We start from the raw sequence: 19715 nt of genomic DNA on the forward strand, positions 1-19715 counted from the left end.
ACCTGTACAAATACACATATATATCTATATATATATATATATATACATATAGATAGATAGATAGATAGATAGATAGATAACTAATGAGCCTCTATATCACATTACCTCCAGGGAACACTAGGTGAACGTTTTTACACAGTTGCTATTGATGAGGTACAAAAATGACATAATTTTCGGACATAATGACACAAATTTGTGAGTATAAAGTATAAAACCAAGAGAAAAAAAGACGATGTCACTGCAGATTTTATTATAAATCTGTTTGTCTGTCCCTTAAATTAATCCCAACAGGACTTCTATCAGCTGCTCTTATATTTAAAAACTGGATGTTTAGCAGAAGTTTGCTCCATAAAATGAACACTAGCCCTGGTATTATAGTTACAGCATGGACCGTTGTTATCTAAATTACATGAGTATTGAGGAGCATATCAATTGTCCAGCTCTACACTTCTGAATTCATCACTACCAACATGATACCAGACTGACATCCTTTAAAGAAGGACGACGTCATTCTCTCCAGAGTTATAAACCTCTATGATTGTGTGCAGGAGCGTCTCAGCTCACCGCACACATAGACTTCCACTTCCGTAAAAATTCAGCTTTTTGTCCGTAATGATGTAAATAACGCAACACCAACGACACTGCAGCTGTTCAGGTGTTTGGTCATAAGTTATTCCTGTCCTACTGGAGAAACATGACGCCTTTGATAAGTTAAGTCAAGTCAATTTATTCATTGAAGTGAGTGCTTCTTTTTTGTTTGATTTAATATTTATAGCCTATTAACATTGATAGCCTAATCTCATCTAGACAAGCTGATGTTAGGCAGGTTTCCATCTAAATGTAGCACAAATTATAACCAAACAAATAATGTTTGTTTTGTATCCAGTCCTGTTGTGTGAATATTAGCAGATAAACAGCAGGTGGCGCTAATTCTCCAGTCAGTGCCGTTAAACCGTCGCAGAAGAAGAGAAGACACAACGAGATGACGTCATTGAAAGAGCAGCAATCAAAACTCAAACGATGGAAAAACATGATGGAAATATGACATCTCTGTTAGTTTCATGTATTGATGTGAGGAAGGTTACAGTCTCCTCATCATCGCTCCACACAGATCTGATGTTTTCAGCTCGTTTAAGTCACGTGATTCATGCACGTCGTCATTTATTCATTCAGTCGTTAGTCGACACATATCAGACACGTATTCCACGTATTTGCTTCGATTCAGAAGGGAACGTTTGTCGCATGTCGTCCCCTGTCTCTCTCTGTCCCTGCATTTCCTGTCTGTATCTATAGTATCACTATCAAATAAAAGCTGAACCCAAACTTTTTGTGGCGTTTCTGGATTGCGTTTCCATATTAATGCACAAATATAAACTGCCAATAAAAACTAGTGGATGGAAACACATCTTCTCTCCATTTTGTTCCTCCGTCCAGACTAAAACCCCCGAAAACGGAGCTTTGTAGAAATGTTGTTATATCACAGACAGAAAGATGGTGGCGGTGGCGCTTCATTGGAAGAGGAAGAAGAGGAAACACAACAATAACAACAACAATGGTGGACAGCTTCATGTAAGTGTTGTTGTCTTTGTTGTCGACTTTGACAGCTTGTTTAGAGTTAATCGTAGTTATCTACCACCTCTCTCTGCTCAAATCTGCTGCAATAAACTAAATGTCAGGAAGCCTCCACAGGAACAGAAACAGTAAGTGCACCGTTTCTTCTTCGCTGGTTTTCTGTGACTGACTTCTTCCTCTGTCTTTTGCACATGCCCAGTAGGAGGACCCGTTAATGTGGACGGAGGTATCTGCAGAAACGAGCTGAAACGTGTGTTTTAGGATTTAGTGACTTCATGTAAACGTGGTCTGAGTGAACCAGCGTGAACGAGACCAGGATCCTGAAACTGACGCAGCTGAATGGAACTCAGCCATCTTTTAATTTTGTTATTTTCAGCTGTGCTTTTCTTTCTGTCACGTGAAAAAGGCCTGTTTGTCTCTACAGTCCGCACCACATACTGACCCTCAGCGTGACTCACACACGACTAAACTGAACTTATGTTGTAAACTAGAGCCGCAACTAACCACCGTTTTCATTATCGATTAATCTGTCGCTTATTTTCTCAAGTAATCCTTTAGTTGTTTGGTCCATAAAGTGTCAGAAATGGTGAAAAATGTGGATCAATGTTTCTTCTTTCGTCTTCAAATGTCTTGTTTTGTCCACAACACAAAGATCTTCAGTTTACTGTTATAGAGACTAAAGAAACCAGAAAATATTCACATTGAAGAAGCTGCAATCAGAGAATTTGGACACTTTCTTTAATAAAATGACTCATTTGATTAATTTATTATCAAAATAGTTGGCGATTAATTTAATAGTTGACAACTAATCGACTAATTGTTGCAGCTCAACGGAGAACTTGTGAGAAGAAGAAGAAACGCAGCTGTGACTGTCATCAGTGCTGCGCAGTGATCAGTGTTCAGTCATTAACTGCTCACTAACGCTGATGATTTGAGGCCTTTGGCTAATTTTGTCAGTCACGTGACCTTCATCATATTTGTCCCCAGAGTCCTCCTCCTCCTCCTCCTCCTCCTCTTCCTCTACAGGGTTGAAACAAAAAAAAAGAAAAAAAAAAAAAAAGAAAAGAAAAGATAAGATGGCTGCCGAGTTATTTATAGCCCGGGCTGCAGTTCAGGCTGAGCTGCTGCACTGCAACCTAAAAAACTGCAAAGACAGGGGAGGAGGGAGGAGGGAGGAGGGAGGAGGGAACGGGGGGGGGGGGGGGGGGGGGGGGGACAGGGGGGGGGGGAGGGGTGTTGGAGTCTATTGTGTGAGCGACACAAAGCGAGCCACCGTCCCTCCATGTTGAGAGAGGCTGCTGTTCTTCTCTACATAAGAAAGAGGAAGGAGGAGGAGGCGGGTGCAGATTTAAACCTCAGAGGGGATTTTTTTATATTCAGGGAGGTTGGGAGGGGGTGAGGAGGAGGAGGAGGAGGAAGAGGAGGGGGGGAGGTTATAGTACAGGCGGGTGAATATTCATGCAGGGTTTTAAAAAAAAAAAAAAAAAAAAGGAAAAAGAGGGGGCTGGGAGATGGAGGGAGCACGGGATTGGCTGCCGCTCCCCGCCCCTCACACCTCACAGCCTGCCCGTCAGCCGGCCAATCAGGAGCCTCTGCACCGTTTGAAAGATGCCAGAAAGAAAAAGAGAAGAGGGGAAAAAAAAAAAAGACAGATGATAAATGTGCTGCTGGTGTTGATCTGCAGCAGCTGCAGTTTGTAAAGACAGAAACATGTTTTTTTTGGGGTTTTTTTCTAAATCTGGTCTTTTGAACACAATAAACCTGCAACGCTGCTGCTTCACGGCGCCATATGGTCCCACATGACATCACTGCTGCTCCTGATGGATTAAGGACTGCAAGATGACAACTAAAAATACCCTCTGACGTCTGTGTTGCTTACATTTTATACTTATTTTACAATCATCGTCTACGGTTAACAATGCCGACCGCAGGTAGAGCTGGAAGGGAGTCGGCCTGATTAATTCACCCCTCGAGCTGTGAAAACACCCTCCTCCACCCTTTTTTTTTTTAAACCCCCTCCACCCTTCCTGAGATACTTTCTCATCAATCACGTCATCAATTAAAGGGGATATTAGTAATATACGACTCTTTATTAACACCTAGTGGCAGCTGTGGGGAACTGCAACCTGCAAACGTCCTCAACACGCCCTCAACCCAAATTTCAGAAAAAAATAGTTTTGTATTTTTACATGAGGCACAGATATAAACCCTCATCAGGAGGCTGATACAGTAAGAAACAGAAGACACTTTTTTTTATTTTATGCCCCAGATGTTATAACCAAATAAATATGTATATTATGCACACACACAGAATCAAATAAAAGTAGAGATCAACAAAATGAATGAAGTGCTGGTTGGCTGTATGGAGGAAATCAGTGTGAATCAACAACTGGAGAAAAGAGCAGCGACCTGAGGCTTCTTCATGATCACGTCTCATAAATCTAACTCCTCTATCTGTCCTTTCCTGTCCTTCCCGTCATGTCCTGTGTTGCGTCTGTGCTGCAGCTCTCCCTCAGCTTCCTGCAGCAGCAGCAGCAGCAGCAGCAGCAGCAGCAGCAGTCAAATGCAGCCGGTTTGCGGTGACCTTGTTTTTGCTCCACTTCATCAACGCCTTTTAATCTTTCCGCTGGTTCCTGCTTGATCTGCAGTGCATGATTGCAAATTCGCTATTAAGAGCGAGGAGAGGAAGGAGGAGGAGAGGAGGAGGAGGAGGAGGAGGAGGAGGAGGAGGAGGAGGGGGGGAGGCTGCAGCTTTAGTGAGACAGATCACACACACATGCTAACACATGCTCACGACTCCACCCCCACCCCTCCCTCCGCCTCCACCCGCCCGTCCTGTTTCCACGGTGCAAAAACAAGGACGGATTACCGTTCATCTGCTCCATCGCCATGGAAACACTGACCTCACACTGTGGTGACCGGCAATCTGGGCTGGTCGCCATGGCGATCCGCTGCCGGTGCTGTTCTGTGTCGTGCTGGGGTGGGAGGGGAGGAGGGGGGGTGCTGGGTAGTGACGCCGGCCCTGCAGCTCTCCGCAGTGTCGTCACAGCTCAGAACAGGCTCTGCTGTCATGTGACCAGCAGAGGGCGCTCAAGATGACATAGGTACAAAATGAATGACAGTCAACGAGAGAGTCGGTCACTATTAATACTCAGTCTGACTAACAACAAGTCATTGTAGGAGAGTCATGTTGTTAATAAAGATTCATCAAAGACACGTGAAAAAGAGAAAATGTAACATTATGTAATTATGAGTCAGTCAGACCAGAGAGTAGTTCATTCAACATTCATCTCATTAACAATCAGACATAAATACGAGCAGTTAAGTGGAAAAAACATCAATAAGTGTTTCCTTCGACATGTTTTCATTTGCATTTTCAGTTTGCGCATCAATTCAAAAGTTGGCGTCTCGGGAAAAGCAAAACGCGACAAACAGACTCGGTGAATCGTACAGATGTGGATGATGAAGAAGAAGAAATACTTGTGTGAAGAATGAAAAAAAGACAGCTGAGAGAGGAGCTGAAACCCCGCCCACTCTCTACCGTCCACTCACCCGACCAATCACTGCGTAAAGAGGCCGTGGTGAAAGTGCGTTTCGATACAACTGCTTTTTTATTCACAATTTTCAATTTAACCATTAAAAAACTTCCATAGAAACACCAGAAAATGGAGGTTTTTCCTCCTCTGAGCTGTAAAAGTAGTTGTGTGGATGAAAAGCAAATGTAAACAGTGTTAGTGAATAAATGATGACGTACGTACGTCAGATCTGTGTGCAGCGATGAGGAGACTGTAATCTTCCTCACGTTTTCCATCGTTTGAGCTTGTTGTTGTGTTGTTTACCTTGACGACCCAACTCCTAATATTAACAAGCATTAATTCAAATTGTCTTTTGCAGATTTTCTGGAAATTTGGTTAAAATTTGTGCTACATTGTGATTGAAACCTGGCTAACGTCAAGACGCTAAACTAATTAGCATAAGTGTAGCTACAAGCCATTTCTAAACTTTTTTTAAACTTTCACCCTTTTGTTCTCCTCTAAAGAACAAATTTGTGACAGTGACTTAAACCTGCACTCATAATTAGCATTAGTGAAACTAACTAGCTAAAACTAACTAACTAACTAAACTTTTCATTTCATAACCAGGATTAAAAATCATTATGGTTTGATAAACCGCCACTGTTGCCATGTGGCACCATTTACCATGATCCACTACGTGCTGCTGCTGCTACAGTTTGATAACTAGCTTACGTCCCGACTTCCTCTCAAGCTCAGCACTACAGTCTACAGAACTTTCTCATTGTGCTTTTTATTGGACTTTCACATATATGTCACAGTTTAAGATGCAGAGGCTTCAATGATGAAACCAAGACAGTCAGTGTGTCTTAATGGACTTTTATTAAAACCAATTAAAAATTTATAAAACAATAAAACCAAAGCTATAGAAGGGAGCTGATAGATATACTGCGGCCTGGCGTCCACCAACCAGGCTGAGAGAGACTTGGAGTCTACTGTCTGTAAAAGCAGGACAGAAAACACCACAAACACAAGAAACAGACCAGTAATGTGTCAGTAATGTGTCACCAAACAACCCAAACTATCAAAGGTGAATGAACTCCCAACTGTTCCTGTGACTGGAGACCACCACCAACCGCAGTACTGGAAGGAAACCGAGTTAAAAAAAACCTCTAAAAGCAATAAATAAATGCTAAGAACAATGATTACAAACTGAACTTAAACCTAAACTAGTCAGTTCTGCTCAGAAAAACAAAAAAACAGCACTATTAAATCCGCCCCGAGAACGCAACTGCTTTTCTTAAGGTCAAACTCAGACTGTTTCCCAACTCCATACAACATACTAACTGTATAATAAATGTTCAAATGATCCAATATTTCAGCAAAAAATCAAAGATTAGAGAAAAAGTCCAAAAACTGAAAACAGATTTGTGTATCGGAACTTTGTTTTTTCTTCTTTCCTCTCCCATTAATCATCTCACCACCCCTCAGATTTATCTGCTGACCCTTTGGAAGGGCCCGACCCCTAGGTTGGGAACCTCTGGACTAAACTAGCTAACTGTATATAAAGTAGTGTAAACTAGCTCCAACTCCAGCAGCTACAACAGTAACATGCTGCTCTAACACTGATGCTTCACTATTAATAATCTAATGATGTCATATATAATAATATATCAGTCAGAGGCACCAAACCACTACTTTTACTGCAATACTTTAACTACATCAAGCTCATAATACTTATGTACTTTTACTGCAATACTTTAACTACATCAAGCTCATAATACTTATGTACTTTTACTGCAATACTTTAACTACATCAAGCTCATAATACTTATGTACTTTTACTGTAGTAGTATGTTTCTTGCAATGGAGTATTTGTACATTATTGGTACTTTTACTGCAGTAAAGGATCTTAATACTTCTTCTATCACTGAAAATATGTCTTCATAGGAGAAGTTACAACTGTTGACAAATACTGAACATTAATAAACAATTTAAAATATCCTTATATCTGCTTTTAACTACATTATATACTGTGTATTAAACCTTATTAAGTGTTTGTGTACTTGATAAATCGGGGGACTTAACGGTTACCAATAATTAGTTTGATTGTGAACATTGTGTCAGAGTTAGAAATAAGGTTGTCCATGCATTTTAAAAATAACTGAGCAGACAGTGTTTTGTGGGTAAAAGCAGAGAGCAGTAGGAGAGACAGCAAAGGCCTCTGGGAAACTGACTCTCCTTCACGCTCAGCAAACACCGTCATCATCAACACATCCCTGCAGTTAACTGTGAGACTTCAAATGTGCTTTCATCCTGTAACAGGAATAAAACCACGTCTCTGTCATAAAAAAACGGCACCGTGTTTACATTGTTACTGTATCACAGAGGACGTGACAGCGAGAAGACCAACACATCTCTGTTCTGTTAGCTTCTATGTCCATACCTACCAGTTTAATTAATCTAAACCTCACAGGAACTGTGGGTTTTAAATGCTGATCATGTCGTTACTTGCTGAAATGAAGTGAGTAGAAGAAGTCAGATCCTTTAGTAACTAACGCTGTCAAATAAATGTAGTGGAAGAGTGTAGAAATGTAGTGCGGAAGTATAAAGTAGCATCAAATGGAAATACTCAAGTACAAGTACTTTAAAAGTGTACTTAAGTACAGTACTTGAGTAAATGTACTTAGTTAATTTCCACCACTGGCAAGATTTGACTTTTAATAGAAGTTGGAAATTTAAAAAAAGTACATTTATTGTACATACTAACTGTATACATCTTTATAGTGTACTGTGTCTTATTTAATAATATATAATAGTCATTAAAACAGTCAGAAAGATGAAATGAGTACTTTCACTTTCCTACTTTAACTACATCGAGCTCATAATACTTATGTACTTTTACTGTAGCAGGATTTTTCATGCAGGACTTTTACTTGTAACGGAGTATTTTTATGTTGCTGTATTGGTACTTTTACTGCAGTAAAGGATCTTAATACTTCTTGAATCTCGCTTTATTTTAAGGTTCAAGCGTGTTAGATACGGAAGCTGAGAACAGCCATGCTTGCAAATTTTTTGAATTGCCGTTATCTCGAGAGTTAATTATTTATAATCAACTCGTTATTACGAGAAATCAAAAGGTCGTTTCTTCTTATTACTTATAATATTTAGCAGAGATCAGAAGAGCCATGTCAGCGTACACAGATCATCAGATCAAGGAGTCTTCATTATCAACACCAACTTTATTAACGACAACCGTGTCACGGCCAAACGGCAGGTTGATTAATTCCTGGTCGTAATATGATGGGATGCGTTATGTAGGAGAATACCAAACAACACCTTTCAAGCATTTTCATTTGATAAATTGTGATCATGATAAATGATCTCGTTATCTCGAGTCGTCCTTTTGTTTTTCTCGAGATAACGAGATCATTAAATTAACTTGTGATCTCAAGATTAAAGCACGGCTCTTCTTGGCCTCTGTAGTTAGACCTGCTGGTTTTAGACGGTTTCTTCTTCCCAGATTGCTACCATCACAGCTGATAGCAACAAGGCTTGGGGTCAAAGGTCACAGCACCCTGACAACAGCCTCCTGCTGAGAGCTGGGCCTCATCAGGATCAGGATCCGTCAGTCCCGGTCCGTCTGCCTCCTCTCTGATGTAACTGTGCCGCTCTGCTGTTAATTTTCCTGATCTGATCGAGCTAATTAACCTGCTTCTCTTTTTTCTGCTCCCCGTTGCTGTGGAGGTCCGCGGGGACGATCGGGAGCCGGTGTCCCAGTTCAGAGACGTCCGCCTCCATCACGCCCCGGCCTGCTCCCGTTTTCGTTCAGCAGCTCCTGAGTTATGTGCGTGTGACGAGTAAACGAGCGCTGTGATTGCTTTTACTCACGGCTCCGACCGTAACTCAAACGCTGCTTTTGCTCTGTCAGACTAACGACTGCAGGCCAAACGCTTCAGCCGCTGCTGTGATTTGAGGCAGGAGTTTGTCTTTGAACTGCTGCATTTTTTTAAAGTCTGTGTCTAATAGTCTAACAACCATTTAATGTAAAGTAGCTTCCTCCATGTCACTGACTGGAGGCTCCTGATTGATGGGACTCTCTGTTGGACTGGTGTGATGCTCTGATAGCGTTTATTTATACCGCAGGCGCAGAAAATACTGGTTTCAAACACACTTTGAAGATTTAAACACAGCTGACCTTTGTTCCTTTGGTCAGCGTCCAACAGGTTTCATTATTTTCTTATGTTGGTGTCTCCTTTGAAAAATGTGACCCCAGTTCCTCGAAAACCATTTTAATCAGCCATTAACAGTATTGATTAAACCAGTAATAAAGCATCAGCTGTTGTTTCACTTGAACAGATCTTCAGAGAAGTCTTATTCCCACATAGATCTGATTCATTCAACTAACACATTTTTCCTCCCATGGTCATGTGTCCCACCCCTGTAATGTAACATCCCCCCCCCCCCCCCCCCCCACCAAGGGGACCTGCTCCCCACTGGTTTGTGATAACACAATGAAGCAACAATCACAGCGTCTGAATGCACGGATGTATTAAGAAAACTTGATTCTGTGTTCCACTGCTCCCCATTCATTTCAATGAAAGTTGAAGTTTTTTCGCCATGTGTGCGTCACATGATGTTTCTGAGGGCCTCCACAGATTTATCACTTCACTCCTTTAACGTTGTCCGACTCATGATGGACAATTAAAAATAAAGGATTAAAATCGATGCAGTAGAACCAGAGATATCATCTTTCTTCTTCCTTGTCAAAACCTGCCGCCTACATTTCCCACAATGCAACTTTATGCTGGTAGCGACAGATGTCTAGTAACCTAAATTCTTTCTAACTCCAAACCACCAGGTATTTTTACCTTTCAAACTTGTAGTCGTCAGGCCCAAGTGACGCTGACTCATCGGTGACATCATCAGTGACATCATCAGCTCCCACATAGAGAACACCTGGAAACACACTGAAGTAGAAAATACCTGCAGTTCACCTTTATAACGCCACAGTTTTGAGATGCGGTTCTCCTGCTGGCCACCAGGTTCAGACCGACATCAGCCCTGCCTGGAAAAGTAGCTCATCGGGTATTCCAAATGTGTAAAACATATTTGAATGATAAATCGTATTTGTTATTGTTGTGTTGTGTGTGTGTGTGTAAATTTCAGTTGTTACTCTCACATAAATTGTACATAATGACAGAAATGTATGATGATGAAAAGCGCTTGTTGCGATCTTTGTGTGCTGAAGGGGCGTACTTCCCTCCGTCTGACAGCAGTATGTGTGTAATATGTTTGGCTTTTCTTGGTGGCCCCTGATTGGTTGACAGCACACATGAAAAATAACTGGATCTCTGTGTTGGAAAATTTTACACCCAAAAAATGTTGGTGATTTTCTGGCCGATTGCTGCTTCGTTATTGGATAAAATTTACCCCCTGAAGGCAGGTAAAACGTACACGGGTCATTGTGGTACTGCGGTGATAGCTGCAGTACCACAACGATACTTTAAACTTTAAGAAACTGCTAGCCTAGCCGCTAGCCACCAGCAGCTGGCTCTCTGCTCAGAGCTACTTAGAGCCGTAACTCCACCTAGTGGAAGAGTCACGCCGCTGTAATTATTTCCCTCTGATCAACATGAATTAATAAAAATCATTCAAATAACATCAAACTCCCACAGACAGCGGTGAATGACGCAGTCAGTTGTTGTTTTTGAGACGTTTTTATCATCTGCTGCAGAGAACTTGAGCAGCTTGAATCTCTTTGAAGCAGGAAACGAGGAAATCTGACCTCAGATCAGCAGACAGTCAGTCTGAGCTCGCTCGCTGCTGCAGAGTGAAACTGATGAGCTGCAAATTTGCTTTTCACATCTCTGCTGACGCAGCAGCCGAACCTGCACATTAAACATAAACAGGTTATTATCTGATTGGTTTATTGATTGTTATTCAGCTGGTTTCAGTGTGTTCCCTAATGCTCAGATTATTACCGTCCAATGAAAACTTTATATTTGTATGAATGTACAATAAACAGCTGTGTTCGCAGCCTAGTATTGGTTTTCATTTTCGACCCGGCAGGTGAGCAGATAAATCCTGAAGCGAACGCTTGTCATGATGTTTCAGTGATGTCTGATGTGAAACGGTGGAGCTGTGGGAAACGTGGCCTCCAGGTTCACTCTCACAGATGAAACCTGAAGCTCCTCTCGTCTTTGTTGGTTCGAGGACTTGTGACTTTTGTTTTCTCTTGAGGTTCTTTGTCATATTAACCAGCAAGCGGAGGCAGGTGACGGGGGGGAGATTATGGTTTCAGGTACATCAGAAACCAGCGGGAAACTATTTGTGGGCAGAGGGGTTTTCCAGTTGAATGCTCTCAGAAAGTTTCCCTTTAAAAAACGCCACAAACGGATCTCAGCTCAAACCGACGCCTACCGACAAAATACCTACAGCTTTGGTTGTTTTTTTTTTACAATCTGAGTCACGACATTTTTACCAAATATCACCTCCTAAACACTGCTGCAGTGAAACAAAGCCGCTGTAATCCCCCCGCTGCCCTCAGATGTTGCTTTAAAGGAGCAGTCCAACATTTTAGCTTCTTCTAAACAGTTTTAATTCAGTTTTAAAAGCCAAATATCTCCTGGACCTCCAGCATCTCTTCACTGACAATAATAATAATAATAATAAAGTGTATTTGTAGTGCTTTACATAAACTTAATATTGAAAAATCTAAAAAGAGCGATGTCTCCCCAGTACCACATAGTCATTACAGGAGGAGTGTTTTTTTTATTGATCCTCAATAAAAATTTATTGATCCTCAGTTGAGAAAGACAGAGAGGTAAAGCAGCTCAATCCCAGAACCTGTCTAATCATCATAAAAGAGCCCAAATCTTAATTTTCATCAGGAAAGTGTCTTGTGGAGCCTGAGAGGGTCCAGTTCTTAAAGTTCTTAATAATAAATGAACGATTTATGTTGCGACAACAAAATATTGTATCTTAACAGCTAACAAGTAACAAATCTTATTAGTTATAAGTGTAAGTGTCAGTTTTGTTGTGTTCTATGAACATTTATTTTAATATAAGACTGAACCTAAAGAATAAAAACATTACTTTACTTCTAAAGGATCAACTCGACGTTTGGTGAAATTTCCTGGTTTACTACGTTGTAAAAATTAAACTTCAGTACAAAGTCCAGAGGTTGTGATATGTAGCACGACAAGCTAGTGAAGCTGTAAATGGAGCGGCGCTCCTGCACATGCTCAGTAGCGTCTGTCTTACACAGAACTACTGACTGAAATGTGATGCTGAAAATCACCAGACTGAACCTTTAAGTCTCTTTCTTCTCTGACCTTCAATCTGAGATCACTGACGTTACAAGGACAGCAAAGGTCAAAGGTCACAGCAGCCAAAAGAATGGAGCGAGGGCGCTGAAGAAAGAGATGAAGGTGAGAGCTGAAGGGGTTTTTTTTTTTTTTTTATTTCTGATGGACGTTAGGACCCAGAGGAAACATCATCAGTGGTCTTCAGTCTGCGGCTTTATGAGACTCAGGAAATGCATCTCAAGTTACCTCCTCCCCCGACACACACACACACACACACGTACACCCTCCCCTCTTTACGTGTGTGTGTGTGTGTGTGTGTGTGCAGGAGTCAGACATGGCGGAAGGAGGTCGTATCGATTGATAAGCTCAGCTTCAGTGAGGACGAGCTGCAGCAGCAGTTTCTTCCTCTCAACAAATCTTTATGTTAAAATGTGAGATTTTTGCAGTGAATTACATTAAAATCACAGATATGAAGCTTCTCTTAACAGCAAAATTAAGTGTTTGTTTTTTTTATCAACATGAGTATAAAGTCTCGTCTCACCTGCTGCTGAATAAAACAGAACATTTTTAACTCGTTTCTTGCTTCGTTTCCTTTTGGTGTTTATCTTAATTGTTCTTTTACCTGCACAGTTTGGTGTTTTTCTACTGTATGTTTTTTTTGTTTTCATCAAATCACATGAACAGATCCAAACCGACAACGTGTTAAACATCCGTCTCTCCACTCTGTCTGTGGCTTTCAAATGTGCAGCATGACACTGATTTAACAGCGTCAGGTCGATGTCCAAGGATTTTTCTTAATTACTTTATTATTATTTTGTCAGTGGAATATTTATGAGAGGCATATAATCAGACTGAACGTCCATTACATATCTCTTTATTCCTCTGTGTGACCTGGTGTCCATTAGGGGTGTGCCCAAATACAAATACATTATTCGGCAAAGCACAAATAGTGGGTTTTATGTGAATATTTCTTTCATACAAATATTTTAAAAATGATTTGTTAGGGATGTTCCCCAGAGATAAAGCTGAGCTACTGACACAAGCAAAATGCTCTTAAAGACTCTCCATAACCTGTTGTTCTTCTTCTCCTTTCCACAAAGTTAGGTTGTAAAAAAATAGGCAATAAATGAAAAGTGCAAAGCAATAATTGCCTTTGAGGTTCCTCCCTACATGTTACACGCTGTGCTGTCTCTGTGTTATGTGTGTATTAATAGATAAGTCTGGCTGCAATGAGGCGATGAGTAAAGTTTTAGCTCAATAATCATAATAATTGTCTAAAATTAAAAGTGTAATAAAAACAACAGGATTTTTAAGCCTCTTTTGAGTTTAATTCAAATACAAATAAAAATACAAGGATCTCTGCACATCCCTAATGTCCATGTCAGCTCATGTGTCAAACAACGACCTGCACAGCTGTAAACATCTCACCAACACTCTTCCAACTTCTTCGTGGACTGGAAGACGATCATCGGACATCTTGTAGCAGCCGTCACCGACAACAACAACAGCAGACAACTGTTTGAATCAGTGAACTAATTTGTGATGTGAGCAGAGATTTACAGATGTGGAACCAGGCTGCAGTAAATCAGCAGGGGTAGATGACTAATAATCTGCATGTGCCACTAAAACCACGGCAGGAGAAACCTCCTGTAGGGCCCCGGGGGCTAATGTTTGATTCTGGGCCCCTACTGAGCCCCCCCGCTGTACTACAGGGTAGCCCTCTGGAGCTGAAATGATTAGTTAATTAAGTGATTGACAGAAAATTAAGTGGTGACAATCTTGATAACTGATTAATCATTTAAATAATTGTGCTTCATGTGAGAAGCTCCAGTAGCAGCTTCTCACATGTGAATATTTGCTAGTTTTCCAGTTTTTCATGATAATAAACTCAACATCTTTGTGCTTACAGTTTGTGTTTTGGTGGCGGTGTCCTGGCGTTTAGTTTATTGCAGCAGATAAAGGTGGTAGTTTAACTCTCTAGTTTAAGTCTAAACAAGCTGTCAAAGTAGACAATAGAGAGAAAGAACAGTCGCTTGAAGCCGTCCGCCATTGTTGTTATTATCGTTGTGTTTCTTCTTCTTTCTCTTCCAATGAAACGCCGCGCTACTGCCAACATCTGTTTTGTCAGCAATAATGACAGCGTTTCTACAAAGCTCTGTTTTTCCCGAACATGCGACAACGCCAAGCTGGCGTTTTCACACTTACACACTCTGTAGGCCGTTTTGGAAAAGCTCCGTTTTTCAGAGGAGAAAATTTTCGTTTAACTTGACTGTTGTGGTCTCCGGTTTCTATGACATGTATTTTACAAGCTGTTGTGACTGTTGAAAGAACAGTGATGTGTGGAAAGAAATCACTGATATTGTTGGTTCATGACCTCGGCTACGTCAGAAAATACCTGTCCAGTTGATGCGGAGGAACTACAGATTCATGAGACTGACTACCACTTTGCATCCGTATGTGTGAACGCTCTAATTTCTGTCCTATGGTGGAATAAAACTACGTGTCCCTCACTACTTTACAACAAATGAGATCAATATAAACTAAAGATGTTAAAAGACAGGTTCACAATTATTCAAGTGTGTCTTAAAACATCAGTCAGGTGTCCATATGAACAGTGAAAGAGGTTTTCCTCGCTGTAATCATTCCTCCTGTTCATACTGGATATTAAAAGATCCTTCAAATGTGCTTTCAATGGAAGTGATGGAGGCCAAAATCCGCAGTGTGTCCACACAGTCATTTAAAAGTCTGTGTGAAGCTTCTATTCAGCTTCATCAGTCTGAGTTAGTCATATCAAGTGGATATCTGACACATTTACAGTCTTTGTGTTTCCCTGTTGAGCTGCAAGTGGAAGTATAGTAACAAAAAGAGGAACTTTGGCACTAAAAAGACTGTAACGTTGAAAGATATCTACTTGATTTGACTCATTTGGACGCTGAAGCTTCATATTAGCTTCAGATAAACTTTGAAATACATTTTTGCACAGAAGGAGGACTGTGGATTTTGTCCTCCATCACTTCCATTGTAAGGTCATTATGAAGGGATCTTCTAATGGTCAGTATGAACAGGAGGAATGATTACAGCAAGATAAACAGCTTTAATGTTCATTTGGGCTCCTGACTGTTGGTTTAAGACACACTTGAAAGATTTTGAACGCGTCCTTTAAAGTGTTCTAACTAGATATTGACCAGGACCAGGAGATGGAGGATGGAGGACCTGTCAGAGTTCAGACTGGACTTCACTGCTGCACATTCAGAACTAATTTGTTAATAATCAGCTTATGTCGACTCAAATGTAGAGGAAACCTGGAGCTTCTGGACCATTTTGCCCAGTTGGTAATCCAGCTTTGACTAAAACAAACGCAGAGTGGCTTCAGACTCATGAACATTACTGTGAATATTAAAGACCTCCTGACTCTCCTCCAGTGCCACCATACACAAGAAATGTCAAATCTACTGGTCAGATTTCCATGAAACTTCCTGATTTTATTCCGGCTCTCCAGAGGATGAAATATTAATGACCCCATGACCTTTCCCCTAGCGCCACCCTCAGGACAAAATTGAGCTTTTTAGCTCCACTACTGGTAAGACTAAGAACAGATAAATCACCAGGTTGTATGATTTTTATATAGTGACTGTAATGAACACTGCAGCCTCCAGGGGGCGCTAGCAGCAGTCTTATTATAAAGATCCATGTTAAGTACTACACATAAATGATATTTATAAAACTTTCCCAAACAAAATGTGTCTTTTAATGAAATCCAAACCATGAATAAAGAATAAATGGATCACATTTCTGCTCTATACTGTTATTAAACATGATATAAACATGTAATAATGTACATGTATGTGCTGGAGCAGCTCATCAGTCATCACTTTCTCTGCTCTGATTGTGAGTCAGGGTTCAGCAGTCACAGAGGGGATTTCACTTTTCTGTTTTCAGATTTAATGCGAAGCTGCAGTGAAAAACAGGAAGTGTGCAGAGTGATCTCGGCCAGCCGACCTGTTTCAGAGCCCTTGGGCCGTCTCACAAATACACCAGCACTTCCTCATTCTTCACATTTCCGCCCCGAAGCCGACCGACAGCAAATATTTGTTTTTTATCCAGAACAGGAAGAAACTGAACGCAGCCCGACTGCTGCTACTGCTGCTGCTGCTGCTGCTACTGGAAGATGAGTCTGTTCACATGTTCTTCCCCCACATGTTCCCTCCATAAGCAAAAAATAAATAAATAAATCACAAAACACAATGATGAGAAAATGTCCTGGAGGTGGCGCTGCAGCAAATACTCCCCTGTCATCCATTTATTACATACAAGAGCTGTGACCTCACCAGACCAACATTAGCTCGGTAGTCATGTTTTTGTGTCCTCTGAGGTCACAGAAGTTCATATGTGGTGACTTTTTATTTAAACTGACACATGTTAGCACCATTGATGGTCAATAAATCTGATCATAAATATGTTTGTTATGCAAAATTATGTCTACTTTTCTGACTTTTCTTTTCTTTTCCTAAATATTAAATGCTTTCAACTCTTCAGACTTTTATAAATCTTCTTAATGGCTCCTGGGTCAAAGCTGTAACCTGTGACACGAGGTGACAAAGAATACAAGTCGAAACATGGAAACCCTTCAGTAGTTCGACCTCTGACGGGACTCCAGGAAGTCACCGGACGCAGCCAAGAAAACAGTCCGACACGCAGCCCCCCTAGGTTTGTGCCTCCGTCAGTTTCTCTGGAAGATGATTAACCGAGAAGATCATTTAAAAACACTTAATGTTCTGTTCTGACTATATTCAGCAACAAGTCCTCCAAATAAAAGTCCAAATATGTGGTTTGATCATGTGACTCCAGAACGACACATGGGAGTGTTTTCTAATCTGGCGCCGCTATCAGCAGGATGACATCATCTGTCTGTGCTTTATAAAACCGTCACTGTTCAACAATAATGATGTTTTATGATGTGGCGTTGCTGTGGTTCAGGTCTGGTTAGGTTTAAAGATGATGTTTGAGGTTAAAATTATCACTTTGTTAAGGTTTGAGAAACATGTGGTGGGTTAAAGTTACTAATTTTCTGAAAGTTAGACCACCTTCGTCGTCACAGTGACAATAATAACCACGGGGTTAAAGGTTACGGGACGGTCATAGTTACGACTCGCGATTGGAAACAGGAAATGAACAGCGTCTCCTGTGGTGAAGTCCACTGTCGGGTTAAAGCCTCCATCCAGCCTCTGAATGAGGAAATCTGTCCGTATATATATACATCATCTGAACTGCAGCACTGCTCCGCCTCACAGTTACTATGACGACCGCTAGATGATCTGTCACTCAAGCTAGCTATAGCTTGTTTTTGGGCGACCAACATTATGACCTGTTGCGTCGTTTTTCTTGGTCAGTCTTGTATTTTCAGATTCCTCAAAGACTCTTTTTTCGTCTGCTGAACAGTAAAGAAGATATTTTAACCCGTTTTCCCAAATTGCGACTCTGTTTCCGAATCAAAACAAAGATGGCCGCCTGTCTAGCTACCCGGTTACAGAAACAGAGTCGCAACTTGGACAACACGTTAAAAATCTTCTTTATCGTGCGGCTGACAGAATATTTTTTATCCAGATGGTTTGAAGATTCTGTAAATACAGTCAGAAGTTTTTCATACATTGTAAGTTAATTATCTTTTAGAGAAACGTAACTCCTGTAAAACGTTCTTTACACTTTGGTTTGTATTTGAAATAAAGAAACGAGATATAACACGTTAATATTTTAAAATATATTCATAGATTACCTTTTAATTAGTTCTACACTTTTTTGTTGTTTTCTATTATCAATTAATTAATTCATTTTATTTTATTTTTTTTATTGCTTGTATTTACATATTTTCTCTTGTAATCTAATTACATATTTCATGAGCTCCAATCAGTGTTCACATCCTCGTTTCATTTTTTCACACTTTGAAAACTTTCACTTTGTAAATTAAGGTCATCATTATTATAATTATAATAATAATAATTATTATTATTATTATTATTACTGTCAGTGAGTTTAATACATGCTGGTAGGTGGATTTTGTTACCTTTGGACACAGCTAAACTAGCCGTTTCCCCTTTGTTTCCAGTCTTTATGCTAAGCTAAGCTAACAGGCTGCTTGCTGTAGCTTCATATTTAACATTTAGACATGAAAAGCAAATAAACCTCATTCCCACTTTGACTTTAAAGAACTTCCTAAAATAAGCTGATGTGTATGACAACAGGTGATATGATCTCATCTCATTGGTAGATTTTCATCTCACTTGTTTAAAAACACATTTTAGCCTCATTAACTGAGAGAAAATGGTTAAAATGTAAATGTTTTGCTGTGTGAATGTGTTTCTGTCCATACGTGTAGATTTGTTGAAGTTAAATTTGGTTCTCAGCTTTAAAAAATGTTCCCTTAAAGCTCCTGAAAACCTGGTTTAAAATCATCTGTAACATGAAATAATCATGGCTGAATAAACAACAATCACATTTAAAGCTCAGAGGTTAAAAAAAAAATCATCTTCAGCTGTTATTTATTAAGAGTTTAAGACTTCAATATGAACCTGCTTCATATTGAAGTCGTGCTGTGGCTACATCTCTGATTGGTGGAAATACCTGACATCATGTTTTTCCAACTGAGACTCAATCAGAAGATCACAAACGTCGTCAGACAATACTCTATTCTACTATTCATGTAGAAACATGTCGCCCACAGCAAGAATCAGATGGAGATAATTGTTTTTCAGGGTGTTAAAGTCGTATTTTTATGTTAATATGTTTTTAAAAATCAAATATTTCCCACTTGTTTTAAGAAAAATGTTATTTTTACAGCCTCAACAGAGACAAACTGACTTACAGTATTTGTTGTCTACATGTTTGTGTATTTCTCAGGACTCAGCCCCATCGCCCTTCATCATCTCCTCCTCCTCCTCCTCCTCCTCCTCCTCCTCCTCCTCCTGCAGTCAGGACTCCATGTATGGTCTGAGGGGAAACTTTCAAACCTCCAGCCACCAAAATCCCTCCAGCAGGGAGTGACTCTGCTTCCCCGGAGTCTCAGAGGGCGAGTCTTATTTTTAGAAACGCAGAGTTACTGGCTATTATGAAAAAGGGCGTGTGTGTGTTTGTGTGTGTGTGTGTGTGTGTGTTTTTCTCTCTCTGTCTCTCTCTAAGGAAAACCTGACATTGATCGATGGATCATCGTGTCTCTTCATGTTTGTCGGAACTTCAGTTTTTGGCTGTTTCAGCTGGTAAAACTCTGGGAAACAGTGATTCGAACATATTAAACTTCCTCTTTCTGCAGTCAGTCAGAGGTGGGGAG

The sequence above is a fragment of the Thunnus thynnus genome, chromosome 12, assembly GCF_963924715.1.
Source record: "Thunnus thynnus chromosome 12, fThuThy2.1, whole genome shotgun sequence".
Classification (NCBI taxonomy): Eukaryota; Metazoa; Chordata; class Actinopteri; order Scombriformes; family Scombridae; genus Thunnus; species Thunnus thynnus.